The 27,672-nt window shown below is 37.2% G+C and overlaps 1 protein-coding gene across 2 annotated transcripts in view; it reads right to left on the bottom strand.

Moving 5' to 3' along the window:
* The window catches only part of FAM135B (family with sequence similarity 135 member B), a 441,077-nt gene that overhangs the window by 400,732 nt on the left and 12,673 nt on the right, over window positions 1–27,672 (bottom strand). Inside the window, exon 1 of one of the 2 annotated variants that reach the window (XM_072602990.1) lies at window positions 1,198–1,287. The exons of the other annotated variant lie outside the window; for it this stretch is intronic. The gene's annotated coding sequence lies outside the window, so the exon portion shown is untranslated. Of the gene's footprint in view, window positions 1–1,197; window positions 1,288–27,672 lie in introns of those variants that run through there. 2 annotated transcript variants of the gene reach the window in all.

Below are 27,672 nucleotides of genomic sequence, written 5' to 3'. Positions count from 1 at the left end.
TGTACCGAGCCCTGTGCTACCTCTTACAGCAAGGGGTAGATATAAATTTTAATTAAGGTAAGATGCCTGCCTTCATAGATCTTACAGCACAGTAAGAGGGAAAGACAGAAATGTTTAACTTAAAACACATACAAACACACACACAAGATAGAGAAATTAAATACTGTGCCCATAGTTTATGAGTTTGATTTTAAAAGACAGGTTGGACTAAAAATACAAAATAAAAAGAGAGTCCTAACCATTGCGTTCCACCATCTGAAGTCTGTCAGGACATAGAGATTTAAACTTGTTCCATGTGGTTTCAGAGAACAGAATTAAGGGATAGAATTTGTAGACTGGCATATTTGGCTTCAGTATTTATTCATTTTCTACCAGCTGTCCTTGGACTAGCTTCCATCATCATCATGCTACCAGGAAACCTCCACTGGGCAACTCATCATCCTGAGAGATTATATCAGCACTAATAAACACCTCTTTGCAGTACTCTAGCTCTGCCCCCTTCATTAGAGGACTAACAAGTGGAATAAAGAACCCTTCCCAAAGCCTCAATTTAAAGAGACTTCAAACACTCGCTTACACTTTATTTCCTACCAGTTACACTTTTTATACTGGACTCCACCATGTCCCCATGCTGAGTATCTTCTCCTCTCTCTCCCCAACCCATTTTCAGTTACTGTTGTTTTTTAATGTGTGTGTGTGTGTGTGTGTGTGTGTGTGTGTGTGTGTGTGCTCTCCCCCATTTCTCTGTAAGCTCCTTGAGGACAGGGACTATCTTTCTTATTTGTATCCCCAGTGCTCAGCGTAGTACCTGGCATGTAGACACTTCCTGTTTACTGAACATGAGGAAAAACAACAGTTAACAACTTCCTAATGGATCTATCCAAAGATAAAATTAGCTGCCTTTGGAAGTAATGTGTTCCACATGGCTGGATGTTTCTAAGTGGGGGTAGATGGCCATTTGGGGATATTGTAGTGCCATGTGCGCTAAATGCCTACTGGTGTCCCTTCTAGGTCTAAGTCTTATAATTCTATGCAATTAGGATATTTCCAATTAATCTCACTGATGAAAATACATCACAGTTCGAAAGATATTAACATAAGCTAAACAACTACAAAAATGACCAAAAAATAAAAACATCTCAAAATCAAAAATGGCTTAGTTAGAAATCAAAAGAAATCATAAGCAAATCCCCTTACTGGTAAGATCACCAACCCATAATGAGTCCAGGGACCAGGATTATAGAGTTTAGCTACTGAGAGATTCTGTAACCTCCTTGGCCTGCAACTTCAATGTAGTCCATCTATAGCTAGGTAAAGGCATGATTGGAATGGTCATTGTGTAGATGAACCACTCCAATTGGCCTACCCAAAAGTTCCAAATGGAATGGTTAGAGCTCTGGGCATCAGAAGGTCATTTATGGCTTTATTTGTTCCGTCCACCTGTCATTTATTAAATTAATTTTACCTGAAAAAAAAATAAAATGCTACTGAGTCTACTTAGCCTATGGCTCACAGTTTAATACTTCTGTGGTTTCATCAGTGTGAAAGTTCCCTTCACTAGGTAATATAAGTTAGTAACTTTCTATGGCTTCCTCGTGCCCACATCCAACTGCTGGCCATACCAGTTAACGAATCTTTCAAAGAGAAACATTTCAACATATTTGAATATTTTTCTCTTTATATTTCAGGGACACTGTTCAGTGCAACATTTGGACTGTTCACCTATTATTCCTTATACTCATGGCATGACTGACCATCTCGACTAGCTGATAGAACAGTGCACCTGGAATTGAAAATACCTGAGTTCAAATCCTGCTTCAGCTGTGTGACCCTGGGCAAGTCACCTCACCTGTATCTCAGTTTCCTCAACTATAAAATGGAGATAATAAAGCACCTGCTGTTATTATGGAGTGGTTTGCCATTTTCTTCTTCAGTTTTATATAGTCAGGGGTTAGGTGATTTGCCCAGAGTCACACAACTAATAAATATCTGAGGTCAAATTTGAACCCTGGTCTTTCTGGTCCCAGTTCTTTTGTCTACTTAGTCACATAGCTGCAAATCTTAAAGCATTATAAATTGTAACTATTATTATGTATCAATGCTATTATTATTTGAACAATCATTCAACAAATACACATATTAAAGGGTCTTCTACAGTGTTTGTGAATCATTATGATCAGCACTGGGAATACTAAATACCTCAATAGTCCCTACCCTCAGATAGCTTACATTCCATGAGGCAATACAATATGGAGCCAGATAAGTATATAATAGTTGATTTGAGGAATAAGAAGGCACTAACTAAAGAATGTGAATTTCACATAAGGGATGATAAGTAATTAAATTCTTGAAGGAAGGAAAGGATTTTAACAAGTAAATATGAATAAGAAATATCATAGCTGTAGGGGTCAAATTCTATAAATACCCAGAGGATGAACATGGCTCGTAGAGTTTAGAAAATAACCAGTTACTCAATTGGACTGAAACACACATTTTCAGTCATTTCTTATAGACGAGTTATAATTTATGCCTTTTCTTTACCTTTTCATTGTCCTTTGAGTCATCTACAATTATGATTCTTCTCTATTCCTATGTACAAGTTATTTCCCTGTGCCTAGACTGTGCTCCCTCTTCACCTCTGCTTGTTAGAATCAAAAAAGTCCTTTCTGAATTGCAACCTCCAATGATTAGTGTCCACTCAAAAAAATCACTTTGTATTTACAAATGTTTTGCAATCGCCAAACTCAGCGTGCATGCTGTTTCCCTCCTCATATAAGAAGTGGACAGCAAACAAGGCCCACTTTGCAGTAGCCATACCCCATGCCTTGAATGCAGGGACTGATTTTCATCTTTGCATCCTGATAATCAAATATTTTATAAGGTAAGGTATTATACAGTGCCTTACACACAGTAGATACTTAATATGTATGAATTGTTGAATGAATTCTTCTAAGATTATGATGGTTCATAATTTGTATCTAAATGGAATCATTAATAATGTGCTGAAATTCAAAAAAATAAACAAGGTGGTCTTATCCCTAAAGATTCAAATTGTCAAATTATCAATTGTCAAATTATCAACTGTCAAATTGTCAATTATCTAAATGGTCAAAGTATAGAAAAACATGTCCTCAAAAGATTTGGGAAGTATTAAAAAGTTGATGAAATTATGCTCCAGAACTCTAGGGATGAAAGAAATGTAATTTAAAAGTAACCCTAAGATTTCACCTTAAACAGAACAAAACAGCAAGATACCAAAAATAAAAAATAAAAAGGAATCCTCAGCATTAGAAGGGTTGTGGAAAGACTAACGCATTTTTGGTAAAAGGGTGAATCGATCTGTAATAACCCAAAGACAATTATTAAAATGTCTACAACTTTAACCCAGAGATTCCAGTGTTTTGCAGAAAAAGACAAAAAGAAATGTGCCATATGCATCACAGGATATATAGCAGCAATTTTTGTAGTAGAAAAGAACCTGAAATTAAATAAATGCTTGTAGATTGGGGAATGATGAGAAAAATGTGGTAGATGAACTTAAAGGAACATTACTGTGCTGTAATAAATTATGAAGATGATGAATATAAAAAAGTATGATAAGAGATATGAACTGACACAAAGTGAAGGAAATGGAATCAGGAAAACAATATATATAACTACAGTAACATAAATGAAGAACCATGTGTGGTTCCAAAGCAGAGATATACTATAAGAAGACTCCTTCTACCTCTTTGGAGAGGTAAAGAACTATGGGTGTGGGAAGCTGCTTTTAATATGATGGGGTTTTCCTCCTCTTGTTTACTCTCCATCATAAGAAATGATTCTCCTGGGAGAGGATAACAGTAGTGATAAAATAAAAAATGTAGGTGACATTAAAACAGAGGACATCAAGAAAAATTCATTTTGTAAATATACCTTTGTAATAACAAATGTCTTACCTGATTCTGGACCTCACTCACTGTCTGTCTGCAGTGCCTAGTCCAGATGCATATATTTACAGACCAATGAGCTGCCCATTAAACTGCATTTCAATCAGTTAACCAACAAGCACTTAACAGGCATCTCCTTTGGATCGGGTACTCTACTAGGTGCCAGAAATTCAGAAGTGAAAGAAATTCTACTGGGGACAACAACAGATATCAAGTAATAGAATAATTGCAAAGCTCTTAGCACATTGTCTGGTACATATGAAGTGTTATATAAATTTTAGCTCTTGCTATTATTATATTAAATGCAAACAGATACAAAGAGATTGGGAAGAGAATGTAACTTCTGTGAGGTAGGGGGGATCAAGAAAAGCCTCTTAGAGAGCTTAAGCACTTGAGTTAAGCTTTAAAGAAAAACATGGAAACTAAAAGATTGGAGTGAGGAGCAAATGCTTTCAATGTGTGAGTCACTGCAAAGTGGGCCTTGTCACTATCCATCTGCCACACCCTACCAAGACCTAGGTACCAGATCAGAGTATATAGTTTAAACTGAATGACATGAGTATTCCATCCACTTTTTCTCTCCCCATGTGGATGACTAGAAATTATCGGCCCTAAGTCCTGGGCATCAAACAATAAGAAAGAAAAACAATCAAAGATCTTTACCGTATCTGCGTCAGGAGACGAGACTGAGTTAACTTTATGGACTTTTTTACCATGCGTCCTTGGGTTCCTTCAGTAGATACAGTTGGACATGTGGTAAATACAATAGGATGTGGTGGAAAGAGCACGTCTTGGGAATCAAAAGACTTGGATTGAATCCTGACTCTGCCAAGTGCTAGTACTGTGACCTTTGGCAAGTCTAGGTAAATAGCCCTTGGATTACCTATGTGGCAGTCTTGTTTGTGAGGCTGGAGTTCAAAGCTACATGCAAATATTAAGCAAACATGAGCTATTCTGTTTTTTAGCATAATCATAACTGACATTTGTATAGTAATGTAAGCTTTACCAAGTGCTTTCCAAACATTGTCTCATTTGAGTCTCATAAGGACCCTGTGAGATAGGCGATAATAGCTGCTAATGTCCCCATTTTACAATTTGAGAAACTGAGGCCTAGAAGGTAAAGTTATTTGAATCACAAAGTTAGTAAGTGTTAGAGGTGGAATGTAAACTTAAAATTTTTTGATTTCAGGTCCAGCAGCATTCTATCCATTACAGTACCAGGCTTCACCTATTACTATCTTTGAATCCTCAGCATTGAGCAAAGTGTATACGATCTTTATAAATGTGTATTGAAGGTTCATCCTAATCTCATGTTCTGTAATAATAATCCACCTTAATTTAATGCCTCTTTCCCAGACTTCCAAAAGCTTCATTTGATTTCTCTCTAGTCATTAGATTTGTACTGAAGTTTTCTGTTTCCAGAGCACTTTCACATGCATTGTGCCATTGGATATTTACAACAACCCTGTTCAGGTCAGGATTTACTATTCTCATTTAACAGATAATCATTTTGAGGCCAGAGTGGTTATAGGCCTATAGTCATAGGGAATGTAAGTGGCAGAGCTGCCCATCTCAGGATTGTTAGGAAACTCTAATGAGATAAAGAATGGGAAAGCACTACGGAAACTGAAAAGTACTGACCCATAAAGATCTCACCATAAGGAGATAAATTGTTCTACAACATCCGAAGTACATGGAAGACACTGAATAAAAAGGGCTACAATATTGTTATCCCTTCCTCAATGTGGGAGTAAGGGGAATGGTGTCCCTGCAATATGCAAAATCTGCATAAAAGATTTTGGCTTTCCCTTTGTACCAGAGAAGAAGTCTGAATTTTTTTTCCTGTTCTACTTTGAGGGGTATTACAATACCTTATTGTAAAATTTGGGTTAAGTATTTGGTCATCGGCTCTGTCATCTTACTGGCTTTGGGTGTCATCTGCAGCTTCTGCAGAATTCCTCAAAAGTTTCCATTTAATTTTCTATGCTGACCTATCACATATCAAAACCACTATGGGGAAAGTCTCAATGGGGAAGGGATGACTGTAATGCCCACTTTTTAAACAAAGAAATGCTAGGTCAATGGGAAAATTACAATAATTTAAAAATAAATGAAAATGGTAAGGTGGTGGTGGTGGTGGTGGTGGTGGTGGTGGTGGTGGTGGTGGTGGTGATGGTGGTGATCAGCATAGAGTAGTAAAAAAAAAAAAAAAAGGAGTCCATCCACAAGCCAGGAAGATTTAGATTCAACTTTTCCCTGTGTGGTTCTGGGCAAATTGCTAAGTCACTCTAGGCAAATCTATAACCTTTTAACTACAGAAATGCCAGCATTGTTGATAAAGAGTGTTTCTTCATTGAGAGTTTCTGGTACCAATGAAATAATAGGTGCAATTCCTATTCCTATACTACTACTACTACTACCACTATTAATATTATTATTGTTACTATTATTAAGGTGGTTATGTTATTCTTGATTATAGGGGCTGGAAGGAGTTAGACAAATACATGTGTAGAGAACTACCACTATGGAAATTCCCCTGTTCTACTGCAGCATCTTGTAACTCTTAGAGATTGGCTTGGGTCACTGAGCAGACAATGACTTGCTATTATGTGCCCAAGCTAGGAACTGAAGTCAGGTCTTTATGACACTATCCTTTATTAGCCAGCCTTCTGTCCTTTATTTCAGGCTTCCTCTCATCAATAATCAGGAGAAAAATAACATATGGTAGATCTTTTCACCACAGAAACAATTTCTCTCACCTTCAAAAATCACCTCTTTCCCTTATTCCCTCTCTCCCTCCCTCCCTCCTCTCCGGCATTTAAAGAAAGCACCATTTTCTTAGTAGAAAAACAAAGTAGCTGACCAATTCCCCTGACACCTCTGGATTAGTAATTAGGTTTCAGAAATTATTCCTCTCATTTCTTAATAGCAAATTTATATGATGGTAGTGAGAGCAGCTTTTCTGTTAATGACTATGTGTTTACTATGAGCTAACACACAAATCCAATATTAAGATGAATTGTCAGGGACCAAGACCAACCACTGGCATATCCTTAGCACTTTCAGGATTACTTAAGACTTCCTTTACAATGACCCTGTGGGGAAGCTTCCAGTATTATCCTTTTCCTCCCTTGTTTCATACCCAGGTGTATAGAGTCCATCTACACAGCATTTGTGTCTTTGATTCCCAATACTATCAGTCTAGTACAGGTAGGTCCCTCATCTCACCAACCTAGACTGTTATAATAACCTCCTTATAAGTTCTCCAGATGCATTTATAGCTCACTTCAAATACCACCTCCTCGAAGAAGCCTTCCCTGATCTCCCCAGAGAATAATAGACTCCCCATTCCCCTACTCTTTTGTAATCTTAATATACTTAACTATATTATGGAAACCTGTGCTGCTATCATATTCTCCTACCAAGATTAAGCTTCTTGCGGACAAAGAAAATGTCTTATTGAAGCTTTGAATTTTTCACAGCATTTGTAGTATACGGACTTGATGTTTCTTAAATTATATAGCATTGTGTTTTGAGGTATTATAGTGTTGGGCATAGGAAGCTAACTTTAAAGCCAGGAAGAATTTGGAGTCAGGTATTGCCTTTGAAACACACAACCTGTGTGAACCTGGATGAGTCCCAGTGCTCTAGGTCACTGGTGTCAGACTCAAATAGAAACAAGACCAGTGGACTGTACATAAGGATCTCTGCAGGCCCATACATATCAACTGAACTTTAAAATGTAATGTTATCTATGTTTTGTTGTATTTTTAATTTATTTTCTTAAGTATTTCCCAATTACATTTCAGTCTAGGTAGTGTACTTGGTAGTGTTAGGTCTCATAAGGAATATGTGTTTGACATCTGCTCAACTCTACTAGTAGAGGGATCCTTTGTTTCCTTTGCAATCACACACATACACGCACACACACATATATATATATCTATATATATACACATACATATACATATGTATGTGTGTGTATATTTTTTAATTTTCAGAGAAGAATTCCAGCAACTTCACCAAACTGCCAAAGAGACCTAGGACACAAAAATAGTTAAGAACTCTGGACTAAAAGGTAGTGACCTGCATTGGTGGAAGGAGCTTCCCCACCTAGAAGTTCTCTATACCAAATTGAATCACAGTTCCAATCCTCAGAGCTACTGCATCATTATAGAGTGGCAGAACTAGAATTAAAAACCAGGTCTCCTAACTCCCAGTGGAACTAATTGATATTTTCACGATAACAGACATTCTCTCAGGTTCTATGATTAAGTCATATTTTGGCCAAGGTCAATTAAGGTTGGTTCATTTAACACCATGTCTAAGTGCTAAAACATGTGGAAGGCACCAGAGGTTTGTTTTCATCATTCTTCCCATCTAAATTCTTTTGAAGTATATTATTATTATTATAGTTTCCATTAAAAAACATTTATGTCCTTAATATCAGTGTTCTCCTTCTGAGATTATCCCTAATTTATATATCTTGCTTATAATGGATATATCTTACTCATACATAGGTGGTTTTTTTTTTGGTTTTTTTGGATTTGGTTCCCCATTAAACTGTGAGCTTCTTGAGAACAGCTCTTTTTATTTTTCGCCTTTCTTTGTAACCCTCTCACAACACATTGTCTTGGCACATAGTAGGCACTCAATAAATGCTAATTGATTGATTGATTTTCTCTTTCTCCTAATACACTTCACTGAAAAAAAAAAACTTGTAAGACACATGCATTTTCAAACAAAATACGTTCCCATGTTGGCAATAATAACTCACAGTTCACTAGTGCTTTAAATTTACAAAACACATCCCCCACAATAACCCTGGGAGGTGCTTCATATAAATCAAACTACCAAAGAGAAACCAGACTCTAATGTGAAAAATGAGGGAGTTGGAATATATTGTTATTCTTCTCTCCAGATTATAACTGAAAAAACAAAGATTCACAGAAACTGAGTGACTTGCTCAAGGTCATATAGTTAGTGTTGGATATGGGAATTCTGAACCCAGGGTTATAATCTTGCTGATCTATTATGCTTCCACTCTCCTCCAGGTGTACTTGAACATTTTAAACATCTAACTTTGAGAGCAGATTCTCATCTTGGACAAATTATACTCCTAAGGATAATGCATTATTAGTTTAACTGTGTTTTAGCCCTCGTATCCTCTATGAATCATTGGTGCATGAATCATAACTGTTGCTCTTCATATTTTAGAAGCAAATATAATTCATCCTTGCCTGGGAAAAAATAAATTATGTGCTAAATATGAACCTGATGGTACAACAAAACTTTTTACTTCTAAATGCATTCAGATCCTTAATTTCCTCTCGTATCGGAATAACCTAAGAAATCAGGGCTGGTATATGAGTTGGTAATTCTAGACATGCTGCTCTTGGGAGTAGGGAGTGTGGGAAATGGGAATGGAGACAGAACATATATAACTTGTGACAAAACTCGCAACCAAAAATGCTAATGTGATGTTAGGCTATGGTCAGAAAGACAGAATATCCAGGAATAGGGGGGTAAGAACCCTACTGTGTGCTTCTCTGGAAAGAATCTCTCCGAAGTGTTATGTTCAGTTCAAAGTATCACACTTGTGAAAGGGTATTGACAAGGAAAGGCACTAGTGAAAGCTATCTCATCAGGTGAAGAAAATGGGATGCTTGACTGAAAGAACAGACTTGCTGCAAAAGAACAGCAGCTTTCTTTGAGTATTTCAAGAATTGTCATGTGAAAGGGGAATTAGGCTTGTTCTGTGGAAAAAGCATTGGAGCACTGGGCTCTTAGAGCATTGGATGGAATTTATAGAGGGAAATTTCATATAAATAGATTGGTCTTCATCAGGAAGTAGTAATTTCCCCATCAATGGAGTTCTTCAAGAGGAGACTAGGTATGATTCAGAGAAGGTTTCCATTTAGTACAACTTAGACTAGAACCATGGGATCATATATCTAGCTTAACACAAGATCAAAGAGGCCAACAAGTAACTCCCAATTTTTATATGTAAAGAAACTAAGACACAGAGAGCTTTAATTAATTTGCCCAAGGTCACATAGATGATGATAGGATTGGAACTCAGGTCCTGTGACTTTATTCAGATAACCTTTTGGCTAGGCATAGTTTCCTAGATTATCTTTGTGAAGGTGGTTTTTATTTTTACATCCAAGTAAAAGGCTTTACATATGTCTCTATTAAATTTCATCCATTGTATTTCCATGTTGAGTGGACCCCCTGCTTTTGGTGAATTATGGACAAATTTGATTTGTTTTACCACCCACCTACAACTTTAGTGGGAGCTCCCAAACTGGTGAGATCAGAGTACCACCGCAGTATTTAAATTTGATCTTATTAATTTGACCCAATGTTCTGGGTTGTTTAGATTTTATTGAAATTCTCAGAACTCAACTACCCCTCCTTACTTCATGTTAACTCACCTTTGTCAGAAGCACACCATCGTTGTCTCCATTCATGTTATAGAAATGTTCAATAGCATGAAGTAAAGTACAGATCCTTGTTCCACTCCAATAGTGACAGTCTTATTGTCATTTGTCCTTCATTTTTGAAGAGGACCAATGACATCACAGAGTAATGTTTTGACTTGGAAGTGAATTGGATTTAAGTGAGGCAGAGTTGCCCAAAGTCTTCAGTCTCACTCTCTTCTAGAGTCATTCAATGGCAAGAAAAGGTCAGGGTGACTGGTGATGACCAGCAGATGACCTTGGTGTCATTGATATCTGGTCAACTTCTAAGTGCTCCCTAGCACCTCCTTCAGCTGCCTTTGTGACCACTGGAACAAATTACTCTCATCTGCCCATTTCATCAGAGAAAGGTCTTCATAAAAAGGGCAGACATCTTGTTAACTCACTGATAGGTTTGAAGTCTTGTTTATTCTCCACCTGGTTTAGCCAATCTGCTGAGTTAGTTTTACCTGGGTGTTGTCCATGCTACAGCTTCCTGGAGCCACAGGTGAGAGTTTGGTGACAGGTTAGACACAAAAGGTGGATGAGCAGCCCGGAAAAGGGTTCGCCAGGCTCTCACACCAGAGGTGCTTGCACTCCCTGAACACCCCTTATAAGTTGACATCAAAATATTAATAACTATTCTTTGTGTGCCAATATTGAATGAGCTCTGGCTCCATTTACTGTTCCACCCACCATCTTTATGTCTTTTCTACAGAAATAGCTTAGAAAACTTTGTCAAATGATTCGCCAAAAATCTGGGTAGGTGATACTTATCTCGGTTTTTCCAGTCTAAGTCTTTAAATCCTGAGTCTGAATTTTGTCAAATATAAAATAGAAATGATAATATACACTAATTATCTGACAGGATTTTGTGACAATTAAGAGAATGTTTAGGCTCAAAGGCTCATTTCAATACACCCTATTAAGATTACTTTTGTTGTGTTTTTTGTTTGTTTGTTGGGGTTAAGTGACTTGCCCAAGGTCATACAGCTAGTAATTGTCAAGTGTCTGAGGTCAAATTTGAACTCAGGTTCTCCTGACTCCAGAGCCAGTGCTCTAGTCATTGTGTCACCCAGCTGCTGTAAGCTACTAATATTATGAAAAGAAAACTTATGCTATTTTTCTTGGTCCTTATTTACACAATGCCTTACATCATTACTTAATTATTCTCAATTATATGCACGCTCTCTTTTCCTAGTTAGATGATAAACAGCTAAACTATTTACCGTTCTAAGCACCATTTACCTTATTGCAGATACAGTACATTCTGATCATATGCTTGCAAAATTAATATATCTCTCTTAAAAAGTTAAACACCATGGTATGTACAGTGGAGGTAACAACATAGCAAAGAGAAAACAGCCCAAGCTATAGCTCAAATTTTGTTTCTGACCCTTCTAAATGACTCTAGCAAAGAAAGTCAACCTTCCTGGTTTCCAACAGTTTCCTCAGTTAAAAAAAAATGAGGAGGTTGAAATTGATGGCATCTGAGGCCCCTTCCTGCTCCATACCTGTAACGCTCCTACTGTCTTGATTTTTCTTATTTATAATCTCCATTGCTTAGTATAGTGTGTGGCACATAATAGGTATTTAATAAGTGCTTATTGACTCACTACTACAGATAAAGCCCTGTGGGAAGCCTGATGGGAATCCAGGGATGAATAAGCCAATCTTTTCCCCTAAGGAGCATACAAAATTGTCACAGAAGGAAGGCTGTACAAAATAAGAGTGATATAAATTAGAATATAGGAAGAAAGGAAATATTGAAATCAAATGTTCTAGGAGATATTGGAGAGAGCAAGAGAGATAGAGAAAGAAAAGGAGAGGGACAAGGACAGGGACAGGGTGAGAGAGAAGGAGATGGAGAGGGAAAGAAAAGGAAAAAGAAGAAGGAGAAACATATTCAGGTCTGGCTGAGATGAATACAGAATATCAGGGAAAGGAAGAGAATCCAGGCTATGGACAACGTGGTATCTGAGTTTTGCTGAGGGTGAATATGATTTTAACAGAAGTGGGTGGGAGAGGAAGGAGGAGGTAAGGAGGAAGGCATTTGGGGCATGAGAAATAATGTGAGCAGGAAAGGGTGGGATGAGCCCAAGAAACAAAGGCTGGCAGACTCATCAATTATATGAAGAGAAGGGTGCACAAAAAGGGTGAAAAGGTAGGAGAACTTTTGTTACCAAAGGCTGTGAAATACCAGAGTGAGGAATTCAGACTACTCAGTAGGCAATAGGGAACTAACTGAGGTTTTGTAGTGGAGAAGGGCATGAAAAGAGTATTATATTAAGAAAATTACACTGTCAGTATGTGCAGAATGGATTTGAAGGGGTAGTGAAAGAATGGATGCCCATGTGGATGGATCAGATAGGCAGAAGGATTTTTGAGCAATAACCAAAGGAGGAAAAGGTGGGTTAGGGATTCTGGGTTCCATTCAGGAATCTCAATTCCATTAGCACCAAACACACTTGTGCCTCAATTCACCTATCTGTAAAAGTACTAGCAGGTACAAAAACATTCACCAGCTTTGTAAAGGAAACTTGCTAATTTTAATTAACTTAAAAGAGTTTTTAGCAATTCATGTTTGTAAAGTACTCTGACATCCTGAGAATGAAGATGCAATTTAAATGCAAAGTTTTATTATAACACCTTTTTTTATGATTATCATTCAAGAAGCTTTCATCCGAGGAGCTAAATGTGTTTTATACTCCTTATCTAGGAGACAATAAGCTAAGCCTGGCAGAGGGCCAAGTGCCCGAGGAAGGGAACGGTAGCTTTCAGAGAAATACCTAACAAAGTAAGCCTTGTGCCTTATGTAGATCTAGGGAAGGAGAGGGCTTATGAATAAGAGATAATCCCGCAGTCCTTGTGTCTGTTCAGAACCCACCACACATATTGGGCTCCATTCGGGGTACCACACTTTGAGAAGGTCATGAACAGGAGAAACAAGCACTTGTCCAAAACTGGGGATTCCATTACATCCTGAAGGAGCCTACTGCACCTCCTCAACAACTGAAACCATAGAGAAAGTCTCTAAAATCATTGGTGTCGAAGGGAATACTGAGCAGATGTTAGGATCTATCTATCTGTCTATCAATCTATCTAATATATGTATATATATATTTATATACACACATATATACATACATAAACACATACACAGGATATATATATATATATATATATATATATATATATATATACATACATACATACATATACATGCAGATATTTGAACAGAGAGAAGAGAACGGGGTAAATAATGAAACAATCAAGATAGTACTGCTTTCACAAATGCTCTGTATTTAAGGACAAGGGCAGAGGAAAGTTAGTTTTTATTTTCAGAATTATAGAAGCTCAGATGGCAAAATGAATTTTGGAATAGAAAAGGTTAGAGCTGAAAGGTTTATTAAGGTTAATTTAGATCAACGTCCCACAAATCCCCAAGAAGAACATGGATAGGTTTCATGGTGTACAAAACTTTGTTGGGGGAAAAATTGCATCTTTATATTCACTAACATCCAACTGAAATTTAGAATATTGCCAAAGGTATCCATAAAAATAAATTAAGAATCCCTGATTCAGACTCACCTCTTTTTTCCAGGTATGGAAACTGAGGCCTAAACAGATATCGCTTACTCAACATCACATAGAAAGTTAATGAGAGAACGAGGGCTGGGACCCCATTCTTGTGACAATTTTGATTTCATTCTAGATTCAACCTATTATCAATCAATAAACATTTACTAAGTACCTGTTGTAATGTATACCAGGCATTGCACTAAGAATACCAAAGCAAAAAGGAAACAATCCCTGACTTTGAGAAGTTTAAATTCTTGGGGGAAGACATCATATAGGAGCATATAAAATATCTACAAGACAAACACAAGACAAATTTTGGGAGGCAACACGTTAGAAGCTGAAGGCATCAGGAAACAAATCTATACATTGACTGTATCTGAAAATGGAATTGAGGCCTTTATCATCGCAATAGCCTGCTGATGAGTTTCCCTGCCTCAAGTCTCTTACCACTTCACTCTGTTCTCAACTGTGGGGACAAATTGACCCTCACAAAGCATGTCTAACCATGTCACCCCCTTTTTGAATCAATTCCAGTAGCTCCCTATTCCAGGATCAAATATAAATTCTAAATCTGGCCTGGCTTCTTTCTACCTTTCCATCCTTCTCACATGTTTCTCACCTCCTCATACTCTGAAATCCAAAGACTCTTCTAAGAGTATGGGAGAGTCGTGTAAGAAAAATCTCAGAAGTTATAAACCTTGGGACAGATGGTAGCTGATGGTAATGGAGAGAGTGCTAGACTTGAAATCAGGAAGATTTGTATTCATGTTTGATCCTAGGCAAGTCACTAAACCTCAATGAGACTCTTTTTTTCCCAATGGGAAAATTAGGGAACTGGATTATATGGTATCTAAGTTTCCTTTCCAGGTCTAAATCTATCACCATTTGATTCTATCAATAACTTGAGGTCACTAAGCAAAGCTTAAGACAATAAAATGGATTTTTAAAAGCCATAATGGGAAAAATGAAAGTCAAACATGGGATATGAATGCTACTGGGAGTAGACAGGATGGTGACAAATGAAACAGGGAAAAGATAAAGATATTTAATTCTTATTTTCCTTCTACTTTCTCTGGCATCAAAAATGGCTTTTGCCAGAAAGAATCATAGAGAAGTAAATCAGTTTTCAAAGTTGTATTTTGGATTTATGGCATATTTAAAAAGAGAGAATCTGAATATAATCGTTATTCAAGATTACATGTACAATCCACTCTTGTCCTAGAATGTATGGAAATGCTCATTTTACTCACCTTTTAAGTTCAGAATTTTAAAAAATAAAACATTTTAAAATAATAATTAAATTGGCTTTTCTCTGGAAAACTTGGGAAAAATTATTAACAGGCATCTGATAAGTAAGAAAAGTAAGGCAATATTATGAGAAGTTACTTGATGAATTCAGTCCACTTGGATGAAATGAACTACATATTCTAGTACTGAAGGAATTCAGGAGGTGGGGGCAGAGTGGGGCTGCTAAAACTGCTGAGCCCCCATATGTGATATCTGAAAGATTGTTGAAAATGGAAGAAGTATCACAAAACTGTAGAAAAGTAAATATACAGCAGATTTTAAAAACTGAAAGAGAAGAGATTTAAAACTATGGACCAGTAAACTTGACTTTGATTCCTGAAGATAAACTTAGAATGTATGATAAAGAAATGGTTAGTAAACATCTAAAAAAGCAAGTCATGATTACAAATATCCAGTATCCCTTCAGTATTAAGGGATGCCAGACAATCCTATTTACTAAAACAAGCAAAAAAAACAAACAAACAAGAGTTTATCTAGCTTTTAGTTAAATGTTTGACATAGTTTCTCACATGCTCCTGTTGTAAAAAAGATGGTGAGATGTTGGCTGGTTAAGAGTACAATTAGATGGACTTGGAGCAGATGGATGACTGAATAAAATATTAGTCATTGATGAGTCAGTTAAAGCTTGAAAGGAGATTTTCAGTGTAATCACCCAGGGATATGGGCTTGCCATTGAGATGTTTTGCATTTTATCAACCCTTGGCAAATGGCATAACTAGCATGTTCATAAAAGCTGAAGATGACTCAAAGTGAAGAGAGAAAACTGACAAATCAGATAAACAAAGAGGAAAATTTAGACTTCATGTCAGGATAAACTTAGGTCAATTACAGTTATTCATGAGTGGAATGAGATGCCTTAGGAGTTACTGGGTTTCCCTCATTGGAAGTCTACAAGCAGAAGATGGATATCACTTGTTGAACAGTGTTGTATATGTTGTCAAAGATTATATAAAATGCCAGCAACTCCTTTTAGGATGTAAGTTAGAGTAGATGACCACTGAGATCTCTGACAATTCTAAGTTCTGTGATTTTCTGAATATTATCTCCTAGGTTCCTTCTAAGTATAAATGCTTGATGTTAAGTGCCCCAACATTCTCTGTTTAATGGTCCATTGATTACGATAGTTCCATAAGCTCATTTCAAGTACAGGCTGGAGGAAAAGATGATACACCAGTATAAGGACTTCACGTGAACTATGGAAAATATTCATTAATCACAATATGCAGCCTTCAATAGAAACAGCAATTGAAAAGAGTAACTATCCTTAACCTGAAATGCTCAAAAAAGAAGCAAGAAGAGTGACCATTTTTTAAAAGAAAACATTATTCCAGACTAGTTACTGAACTGTATCAGGAAAAATCCAAGGATATAGCTGTTTATTTGTTTGTTTTTTACATTCCTATTAAATACATGTTGCATAGAAGAATTAAAATGAATGGGAGAATGCATGAAAAAACCAAAACATAATAAAAAAGAAAATGGTCTGCTTCTATCTGTGATCCAATTCCATAGTTCTTTGGATGTGGCAGGCATTTTACCTCAACAGTCCACTGGAAATTTTTTAAGTCCTTGCATTGCAATGATGTACTAAGTCTACCAGAAAAATTTTTTGCGCACTGTGGTTGTTGCTGCATACTAAGTTATCCTGATTCTGCTCCTGTCACTCAGCTTCGCTTCATATAAGTCTTTTCAGGCGTCTCTGAAGTCTTCCTATTCATCATTTCTTATAGCACAATAGTATACCATTACATTCATATACCACAACTTGTTCAGCCATTCCCCAATTGATAAGCATCCCTTTGATTTCTAGTTTTTGGCCACCACAAAGAGAGCTATTGTAAATATTTTTGTACATGTGGGACCCTTTCCCATTTCTACAATCTCTTTGGGATAGAGTCCCAGAAGCAATATTGCTGGGTCAAAGGGTATGCACATTTTTGTAGCCCTTTGGGCAACGTTCCAAATTGCTCTCCAGAATGGCTGGATGAGCTCACAGCTCCACCAACAATGAATTAGGGTTCCAACTTTCTCACATCGTCTACAATATTAATCATCTTCTTGTTTTGTCATGTTAGCCAATCAGATAGGTGCGATGTGGTACCTCAAAATTGTTTTGATTTGCATGTCTCTAATTAATAGTTATTGAAAGCATTTTTTCATATGATTATAGATAGCTTTAATTTCTTTCTCTGTAAAGTGCCTGTTCATATCCTTTGACCATTTATCAATTGGGGAACGACTTATATTCTTGTACATTTGACTCAGTTCTCTATATATTTTAGAAATGAGGCCTTTATCACAGACACTAGTTGCAAAAATTCCTTTCCAGTTTTCTGCTTCCCTCCTAATCTGATTTACATTGGGTTTGCTTGTGCAAAAACTTTTTAATTTAATGTAATCAAAATTATCCATTTTGCACTTTATAATGTTCTCTATCTCTTGTTGGGTATCCATTCTCCATAAATCTGACAAATACACTATTCCTTGCTCCCCTAATTTGATTGTATTATCAATCTTTATACCTAGTTCATGCTATCTATTTGGACTTCATTCTTGTGTATGGTGTCAGGGGTTGGTCAATGCTCAGTTTCTGCCATGCTGTTATCCAGTTTTCCCAGCAAGTTTTGTCAAACAGTGAGTTCTTATCCCAGAAGTGGAAGTCCTTGGGTTTATCAAACAGTAGACTGCTATGTTCACTGACTACAGTGTCTTGAGTACCTAATCTATTCCACTGGTCTACCCCTCTTTTCCTTAGCCAGTACCAAGCGGCTTTGATGATTGGTGCTTTATAACACAATTTGAGATCTGGTAGGGCTAGACCACCTTCCCTAGCATTTCTTTTCATTAGTTCCCTTGATATTTTGGACCTTTCATTCTTCCAGATTAATTTTGATATTATTTTTTTCTAGCTTTAGAAAATAATTGTCTGATAATTTGATTGGCATGGCACTAAATAAATAAATTAATTTAGGTAGAATTGTCATCATTTTTTATATTAGCTTGGCCTACCCATGAGCAACTGATGTTTTTCCATGTACTTAGATCTGACCTTATTTGTCAAAAAGTGTTTGATAATTGTGTTCAGGTAGCCCCTGAGTTTGTTTTGGCGGGTACTCTCCTAGATGTTTTATAATGTCTACTATAGCTTTAAACAAGATTTCTCTTTCTACCTCTTGCTGTTGGGCTTTGTTAGTAACATACAGAAATGCAGATGATTTATCTGGGTTTATTTTATAACCTGCAACTTTGCCAAAGTTGGGTATTATTTCAAGTAGTTTTTTATTTGATTCTCTGGGATTCTCTAAGTATATCATCATCTCATCTGTAAAGAGTGATAACTTAGTTTCTTCCTTGCCTATTCTAATTCCTGCAATTTTTTTCTTCTTTTATTGCTATAGCTAGCATGTCTAATATCATATTGAATAACAGTGGTGATAATGGACATACTTGTTACACCCCTGATCTTACTGTAAATGCATCTAGTTTATTCCCACTACATAAAATGCTTGCTGATGGTTTTAGGTAGATAGTGCTTATTATTTTACGGAAAGTTCCATTTATTCCTATATTCTCCAGTGTGTTCAATAGGAATGAGCGTTCTATTTTGTCAAAAACTTTGTCTGCATCTATTGAGATAACCACGTGGTTTCTGTTAGTTTTGTTGTTGATATGATCAATAATGCTAATAGCTTTCCTAATATTGAACCAGCCTTGCATTCCTGGTATAAATCCTACCTGATCATAATGTATTATTCTCATGATTAGTTGTTGTATTCTGTTTGCTAATATCGTATTTAAAATTTTTGCATCCATATTCATTAAAGAAATTGGTTTATAATTTTCTTTCTCTGTTTTGGCTCTTCCCAGTTTATGTATCAAAACTATAATTGTATCATAAAAAGAATTTGGTAGGATGCCTTCCTCAACAATTTTTCCAAATAGTCTATATAGTATAGGAATTAACTGTTATTTTAATGTTTGATAGAATTCACTTGTAAATCCATCTGGTCCTGGAGATTTTTTTCTAGGAATTTCCTTGATGACTTGTTCAATTTTTTTTTTCTGAGATGGGGTTATTTAAGTATTCAACTTCCTCTTCTGTTAATCTGGGCAGTTTATATTTTATTTTAAAATAATCATGTCATTTAGATTGTCGAATTTATGTGTATACAGTTGGGCAAAGTAATTTCTAATTATTGTTTTAATTTCCCCCTCATTGGAGTTTAGTTCACCCTTTTCATTTTTGATACTGGTAATTTGATTTTCTTTTTTCTTTTTTTTTAATCAAATTGACCACAGGTTTATCAATTTTATTGATTTTTTTCATAAAATCAACTCTTAGTTTTATTTATTAATTCAATAGCTTTCTTAATTTCAATTTTATTAATCTCTCCTTTGGTTTTCTGTATTTCTAATTTGGTATTTACTTGGGGATTTTCAATTTGTTCTTTTTCAAGCTTTTTTAGCTGCATGCCCAATTTATTGTTCTTGTCTTTCTCTATTTTATTAATGTAGGTATTCAAAGATATAAAACTTCCCCTAAGAACTGCTTTTGCGTATCCCATAAGATTTGGTAGGCTGTTTCATTATTGTCAGTCTCTTAAATGAAGTTGTTGATTGTTTCAATAATTTGTTGTACAACCCATTCATTCTTTAGGATTAAATTGTTTAGTTTCCAATTAATTTTTGGTTTATATTTCCATGAGCTTTGATTATATATAATTGTTATTGCATTATGATCTGAGAAGGATGCATTGACTATCTCTGCCTTTCTGCATTGGATCATGAGATTTTTATGCCTTAGTACACGGTCAATTTTTGAATATATGCCATGTACTACTGAGGAAAATGTATATTCGTTTCTATCCCCATTAAATTTTCTCCAGAGATCTATCATATCTACCTTATCTAGAGTTTTATTCACCTCCTTAACTTTTTTCTTGTTTATTTTGAGGTTAGATTTATCAAGTTCAGAGAGTGGGAAGTTGAAGTCCCCCACTAGTATAATTTTATTGTCTATTTCTTCCTTGTAACTCCCTTAACTTCTCCCCTAAGAATTTGGATGCTACACCACTTGGAGCATATATGTTTAATAATGAAATTGCTTCATTGTTTATGGTGCCTTTTAGGAGGATATAGTTTCCTTCTTTATCTCTTTTGATTAGATCTATTTCTGTTTTTGCTTTGTCTGAGATTAGGATTGCTTTTCTTGCTTTTTTTACATCAACTAACAAGCAATATATTCTGCTCCAACCTTTTACCTTTACCCTACTTATTTGCTCCCATTTCAAATGTGTTTCTTGTAAACAACATATTGTTAGATTATGGTTTTTAATCCATTCTGCTATCTATCTCTGTTTTATGGGAGAGTTCATCTCATTCACATTCCAAGTTATGATTACTGCATCTTTCCCTCCATCTCCTTTCCCTCTCCCCTCCCTTTTCTTTCCTCCTTCCCCTCCTACTGCCAATAGAGTAGTATCTCTATACTTACTTGAGTTTGTTGTTCCCTCCTTGAACCCAATCAGATGAGATGAACTCTCAAACAATGCTCATCTCCCTCCCCCCTTTCCCTCTACTGTAATATATTTTTGTGCCTCCTCCTGTGATGCAATTTACCTTTTTCTGTCTCCTCCTTTTAACACCTCCCATTATAATCCCTTCACATGCTTAAATCACATTTGTACCTTGACATCATTAACTTTATACCTGCTCCCTCTACCTATGTATATTCCTTTTATAAGTAATGATAAATATACAATTCTCAAGATTAACAAATATCATCTTCCTTTATAGGGATTTAAACAGTTTGCCCATATAGAATATCAAGGTTTATTTTTCCACTGTTTACCTTTTTGTATATCTCTCTTGAGACCTGTGTTTGAAGATCTAATTTTCTATTGAGCTTTGGTCTTTTCATCAGGAATGTCTGGAAATGCCCTATTTCATTAAATGTCCATCTCTTGTCTGAAATATTATATTCAACTTTGCTGGGTAATTAATTCTTGGTTGTAGTCCCAGCTCCTTTGACTTATGGAATATCATATTCCAATCCCTCTGATCTTTTAATGTAGAAGCTGCAAGGTCCTATGTTATCCTGACTGTAGCACTCAGGGCACAGGGGGTTGTGTCCCACAGTTCTTGTGCCTAAAACTTGAGGCTTTATGTGTTGTAGCCTCTGGTTCTTTCAGCTAGAAGTGAAAATGATGCAGCTTACCTGGTGATGAGCTGACTGGTGTTGGAAAGCAGAGGCCAAGTGAAGTCTTTTTGGGTTTCCCCAGAGTTACCCTGGAGCTAGCTGCCTTATGTGTGGGGGAAGGGTGGTCTGGCTACAGCAGGTCTCCTCTGATGAGCTAGAGCATAGGCAAGCTTAGGGATTGCTGATCATGTATGTGCTAGTGTCTTTGTGATTCCCCTGGTGTGCTGAGGCATGTCTTGGGTCCTGGTGTTGGAGGTTGTGGACTTCACCCTGCTGGGGCTCAGAATCTTCCCCTGGTTTGCTGAGGTGGGGGCTGTCTGGGACAGCTTTGGTCCTGCATTGGTCCCCTGCAGCCACAGTCAGAGGGACCCACCTTAGCGATTTTCCTGGCCTTATGGGCTAAGAGACTGTTTACCCCTTCTGCTGCTCCTATTGTTCCAGGATTTATCCTGGGAAGACATTCTCTGAGCTCTTCAAGGTCAACAAGGGGAGGGAAATGGCAATTACCAATCATTCTGCCCTCTTCTCTCTCCTTCTTTCTGTTTTTTAATGAGATATTTCACAAAAGATTTTGTTTGTTTGTTTAACAATTTCCCAGTGGGCTAGATAAACAAATATGGACTGCATGATATTATAGTTGGGTCAGCTCAGAGACAGTTGAATGGTCAGAACTAAAGAGCCATGATTATAAGATCATTGAAGCTAGAAAGAGGCTCGTAGTAGGGTGTCTTGGGGATATGTTTGACATTGGCCTATTCAACATTTTAATCAGTGACTTGGATGAAAACATATGTGGAGGGCTTATTAAATTTAGGGATGATAAAAAGTTGGAAAAGATGACTAACATGTCAGGTGATAGAATTAGGACATGAAAAGATACCAAGAGGCTAGAATAATGAACCAAAATTAAAGAGATGAAATTTAGTAGAAAGGAATGTAAACCAACACCAATACCAAATTATGTGCTTGGGTTGTCAGTCCTTGGGAAAACACAAGGATCTTAGAGAAATCACAAGCACACATGTCCCAAAGGGAGACTGAAATGTTTGTCATTGTCTAGGATGTTCTTCAGGACAAAGCAAAAATTGTAGGCCTTAAGTGAAGTATTTCAAATGATTTAGTTTATCCATGACACTGTGTTGATTGAATTGAGGCCCTGATAAAGTTCTTATCAAAGGCAGAAAGCCTGTTAATGAAGACTAGATAATGAGTTGTATGAACAACTTGGACAAATAGTGTAGATGGGCAATGAAGAAAATCCAGAATTGAAACTAGCAAGGACAGCTAGGTTTAAAGTCTTCCAGTTGACCCAGAACTTTACTTGAATATTTTCACATTATTTTATTTTTTTAATATCTAATGTATTTATTTTCAGTCTTCAACACTCACTTTCATAAATTTGACATTTTTCCCCTTCCTTTGCCCCTCCCTCCCAAAGATGTCATGCAATCTGATATGGACTCTACACATACATTCCCATTAAACACATTTTCACATTACTCATGTTGCATGGAAGAATTATAATGAATGGGAGAGATCATGAGAAAGAAAAGAAAAGAAAAGAGAAAAAAGTCTTCTTCGCTCTGCAATCCAACTCCATAGTTCTTTCTCTGGATATGGATGGCATTTCCCTTCATGAGTTCGTTGGAAAAGTTTTATGTCCTTGCGTTGATGAGAAGAGCTAAGTCTATCAAAACCAGTCCTCACACATTGTGACTGTTACTGTGTGCAATGTTCTCTTTGTACTGCTCACTGTACTCATCAGTTCATGTAGGTCTCTCCTGATTTTCCCAAAGTCTGCCTGCTCATCATTTCTCATAGCAAAATAGTATTCCATTACATTCATATACCACAACTTGTCCAGTTATTCCCCAATTGATGGGCATCCCCTCAATTTCTAATTCTTGACCACCACAAGGAGAGCTGCTATAAATATTTTTGTACATGTGAGACCCTTTCCCATTTCTATGATCTCTTTGGGATAGAGTTCCAGAAGCAATATTGCTGAATCAAAAGGTATGCACATTTTTGTAGCACTTTGGGCATAGTTCCAAATTGTTTTCCAGAATAGTTGGATCAGCTCACAGCTCCACCAACAATGAATTAGTGTTCCAACTCTCCCACATCTTCTCCAACATGTATCATTTTCGTGTTTTATCATGTTAGCCAATCTGATAGTTGTGACATGGTACCTCAGTTGTTTTGATTTACATCTCTCTAATCAATAGTGATTTAGAGGACTTTTTCATATGACTATAGAAAGCTTTAATTTCTTCCCCTGAAATATCTTTTGACCATTTATCAATTGGGGAATGACTTGTATTCTTGTACATTTGACTCAGTTCTCTATATATTTTAGAAATGAGGCCTTTATCACAGACACTAGTTATAAAAATTCTTTCCCAGTTTTCTGCTTCTCTCCTAATCTTGGCTGCATTGGCTTTAGTTGTGCAAACACTTTTCAATTTAATGTAATCAAAATTATCCATTTTGCATTTCATAATGTTCTCTATCTCTTGTTTGGTTATAAATTCCTCCATTCTCCATATATCTGACAGACAAACTATTCCTTGTTCCCCAGTTTGTTTATAGTATCAGCCTTTATACCTAGATCGTGTACCTATTTGGACTTTATTCTGGTATATGGTGTCAGACATTGGTCTATGCCCAGTTTCCGCCATACTATTTTCCAGTTTTCCCAGAAGTTTTGTCATACAGTAAATTCTTATCCCAGAAGTTGGGGTCTTTGGGTTAAACAAACAGTAGATTATTATAATCATTGACTACCATGTCTTGTGTACCTAACCTATTCCACTGATCTACCCCTATACATCTTAGCCAGTACCAACTGGTTTTGGTGATAATGGTTTCATAATACAATATGACATGTGGTAGGGCTAGGCCACTTTCCCTAGCATTTCTTTTCATTAATTCCCTTGATATTCTGGACCTTTTGTTTTTCCAGATGAATTCTGATATTATTTGTTCTAGTTTTACAAAATAATTTTTTGGTAGTTTGATTGGTATGGCACCACATCATTTTAGAATCAATATTCTTCTTGTGAAAGTAAATGGCTGCAAGAAGTTACGTTGCAAGTCATAGAACATCAGTCTCTAAAGAAGTAAAGCTGTATGTCACCTTAAAAGCAATGGAGAGGAAGCAGAGTGAATGTGATTAGTCTATAACATATCACCAATGAAGAGTTACACAGAAGAAACTTAAAACACATTATCAGCAATCAGGAGGACCACAAAAGGACATGGGCCAATCATTTAGAGAGGGTGAGTGATAACCACTGGTTAGCCCATGTATACCACTGGTATCCATGAAATGTAGGGAAATCAAAGGTCCCTTCATCATGTTGAATGGGACTGCTATGATTTATGACAGAACATGAACAGAGTCACACTGCATACAAAGTCATGGATGGGCTGCCAATACAAGGTATACCTCATCAGTAAGATCATGGATCCAACAAAGTATTGACTAAGTGGCCTTCATTTTGGGAAAGAGCCTAGGCCAACCATCATTCCTTTCTTCTTATGCTTCTAACTTTTCAGACTTTGCCACCATGTGTCAATTGCAGTCTGACCCTGGAAATTTGCTCAGAATCTGGAGCTTCCTCTCATTGCAACATCCATCTATGTTCTTCCCATCTCAGAACCAACCTCTGCCATGCAAGTTCTCTTTCCCTATAAGTTAGTCCCTTCCAGGCTCAACTTTTTAGGGAGGGGCTCAGATTAGCCAAACTTTATTTTCTTTTCCTAGCTTTGTTTCTGACTCTGGACTTTGCCACTAGATCCACACACACACCTGTATCAGTAAGTAGCCCAACATACACAGGGGGATCTGCTACCACAGGTTCTTTGATCTGCTTCTCTAAAAGGAAAGGCAACTTTTGAGGAGTTAACAATCACTTTAATCAAGCATATGTATCATTCAGTTAGTTCAGAGGAAAAAGTCAGTACCCTGAACTTCAGAGAAAATACAGAAAAATCAAAGATGAACAGATATCGCTTCCTCTTGTCTGACCATAATCAACACATACATTACAATTCAATAGACAGGTCCAACTATCTGACCAGAGTTACCAGAGAGGGAAGCACCAACATCTGACATCTGAGTTTTCAAAGCCAGGGGGCTCCTTAGCAGCTTTCCAGAGTCCTCATCTAACCAAAGAAATACTTGCAGTCAATAAGTCCCAAAGTAAAACATCACACTCAGAGTATTTATATACTTTTCAGAGCCAGAGGGAATGATCCTCTGACCCAGTACCTCAACAGAAAAAACAAAAGGGGCCCTCCTACAAAGCGGCTTCCCTAATCAAGCTTCCCTCAATGGGTAGGCCCAGTTTAATCACATTACTCAGTCAGAGGCACTTTTACTAAAGCAAAAACAGCAAAAGATTCTACTCTGCTTGGCCTTAAAACTCCACTCTTCCAGGATCTTGGCCTTAAAATTTAAATGACCATGGATCCTGGAACAAATAGGCATTAACATTTCTTAAGTAAATATAACATAATTCACATTTGCAGAATACATAACATAGCAGCTGATTACCAGGTGGCCAAATGGCTTTAAACAGACACAAAGGTACAGGCATAACATAACATCATTCTTTGAGCAGAGAGCAACCAGCACCTCCTTTCTCAATCCCAAACAGAAATGTCCAAGCAAAATCCTCTTGGGAGTGGGGGTGTGTCCTCCCCACCCTGTACTCTCAGGTGCTCTAATGAGCCAAGTTGGTCTTAACCTTTGCTTCCAAGTCATAAGGGATGAATGGGCCATCAGGGTGAGTTCCATGAGGGTACATAACACTTTCCCCCCACCCACCATAGGCAACTCCACACCCTAGGCCCCAAACTGTCTCAGGAGAATGCTGCAAAATAACACACTAGTTCCTTGCTGCTAAGTCCCAATCTTGCCCCAGGGCTGAACTCTGAGCTCCTGGGTTCCTCCTCCAACAGGAGGCAGCCACTCCCAGCTTCCACCTGGGTCTGCATGAAGGCAGCAAAGGCAGCTCTGCCATCCAATTCCTCTCATCTCACCAAGGTCAGCACATAGGCTGTTCTCTGCTTCTGCTTGAGTGGGATAGATTTAGTGAAGACTTCTTAGATTGTAATTCTTCTCCCAGGGGTGAGGTAAGGTCTAAAGGCTCAAGGTTACAATATTTTTAGAATGGAATAGTTCCATATAAGGATATAAAACTGTGTAGTGTATTAGGGTCTCAATGATTGGACAAAACTCACATAATTCCTCAATGTCTTCATTTCAAAAAGTATTGGTTAGATTTCGTGTCTAGAATGTAAGATCATATTCTCAGCTAATGAGGATAATGGTCAGTGTGGGGAGGAGGGACTTGCATTAGGGTCTATATAAATCACTGCCCTTTTCTTTGTCTTCGGCTTTCCTACTCCTACAGGTAAGCCCCGCTTCTCGAGAATTGAATAAATCTCTTTTCTGTCATCACTTTGAGAGGCCTCTGAGTAATTGATTTATGTAGGGACCTAAGCCATCCCACACATGTTGTGTCTTTCAGCATGCAGTAATCCACTCCTATTCCAAGGCTCTGCATACAATACAATCTCAGGGCATTCACCCCTCTAGCAAAGTCCAGAGCCAGGCTAATCCACTTGAGCCCAGGCTTTGGCCACCTCCTGCGGCTCCTCAGAATCATAGCCACCACAATTGGGAAACAACAGACAATTATCCCTAGCCTCACACTTCCTTTTAATTTGTGCAGATCCCATCCTTGTCGCTACAATATAACAGTAAGCATACCAACATACACAGTGGGGCCTGCTACCACAGGTTCTCTGATCTGCTTCTCTAAAAGAAAGGTAACTTTTGAGTGGCTAACAATCACTTTAATCAAACACATGTATCATTCAGTTAGTTCAGAGGAAAAGGTCAGCACCCTGAACTTCAGAGAAAATACAGAGAAATCAAAGATCAACAGACATGGCTTCCTCTGTCTGACTATAATCAATTCATACATTACAATTCAACAGACAGATCCAACTGTCTGAATGTATTTACCGGAGAGGGAAGTACCAATATCTGGTTTTCAAAAGGGAAGATGGGGGGTGGGGAAGGCCTCCTTAGTAGCTTCCCAGAGTCTCTCTGGCCAAAGAAACACTTCCAGTCAGTGAACCCCAAAGTAAAGCCTCACCCTCAGAGAATTTATACACT

This window comes from Notamacropus eugenii, chromosome 4, assembly GCF_028372415.1.
Source record: "Notamacropus eugenii isolate mMacEug1 chromosome 4, mMacEug1.pri_v2, whole genome shotgun sequence".
In the NCBI taxonomy this organism is placed as follows: Eukaryota; Metazoa; Chordata; class Mammalia; order Diprotodontia; family Macropodidae; genus Notamacropus; species Notamacropus eugenii.
Note: the sequence above shows the minus strand (reverse complement) of the source record. Positions and strands in the feature narration are given on the sequence as shown.